This window comes from Pygoscelis adeliae, unplaced genomic scaffold, assembly GCF_000699105.1.
Source record: "Pygoscelis adeliae isolate BGI_AS28 unplaced genomic scaffold, ASM69910v1 Scaffold85, whole genome shotgun sequence".
Classification (NCBI taxonomy): Eukaryota; Metazoa; Chordata; class Aves; order Sphenisciformes; family Spheniscidae; genus Pygoscelis; species Pygoscelis adeliae.
The window spans coordinates 605,037-606,073 of NW_008824900.1; positions in this window are offsets into that span (position 1 = coordinate 605,037).

The window sequence follows — 1,037 nt, forward strand, 5'->3', positions numbered from 1 at the left end:
GGTTGGGCTGTTGAGGTGCAATTAGGCCAGCGCCCGCCTCGAGGGATGCCTTTGCCCGCCTCCTCCTCCCCACCCCCTTGGCCCGCTCCCGAGCCAGGGAGCATCGCACCCTGGGAGATACCTGTGGCTGGGCCCTTTTAAACGTGGTCTTACCCCAAAGGCGTTGATGCCAAGGTGGGGGCTGGCCTGCGATGCCCCTGGTCTCCTGCGCCCTGCCTGGGCTGCCCGGCACTCGCTGGCTCCTGACACCCCCGCCCTGAGCACCGTGGCCCTTCGTGCCATTACAGGGGGTATGGGCAGCCCCCCGGTGTCGGTGGGCTGGGTGCGGGTGGGTAAGATCTGTGCCCTGCCGCTTGTCCCTGCATGCCAGCGTGCCCAACGTGCAGGTGACGAGGCTCACCCTGATGTGCGAGCAGGCACCGGGGCCCATCACCATGGACTTGACAGGTGAGCGGTGGGGGCACCGATGGGAGGAGGAGGAGGAAGGGGTGTCAGGCTCATGGGCCATCTCCCCACGCAGGAGACCTGGAGGTGCTGCGGAGCCGGGCCTTTGTGCTGAAGGAGGGGGTGGACTACAGGGTGAAGGTGTCCTTCAAGGTGAGATGGGTGCATGGAGCCCTGCGCCCGCCAGCTGGGCTAGGCACCGCCCTGCTACCCCCACACCCCGGGGTCCCAGGCCCATGGGGTCCCTGCTCCCCATTGGTCCTTTTTCCCATGTGTCCCTACCCCACAGGGTCCCTCCTGCCACCCATGGGTTCCCTGCTGCCCCAGGGTCCCTGCCACCCGGGGTCCCTTCTGCCCTGGGGCCTCTGCCCCCCACCCCTCACCCAGAGGGTCCCTGCCCCCTCGGGGGTCCCTGCCCACTCTGGGGTCCCTGCCTTCCTGCGTCCTTGCCACCCTGGGAATCCTTGCTGCCCCTAACACCACTGACACCCCAGGGTCCCTGTGACCCGCTCAGGGTTTCTAGCCACATTGGGTCCCTGCCTCTCCCAGGGGTCCCTGGAGGTCCCTGCCCCTCCCAGGGGCCCCTGCCACCC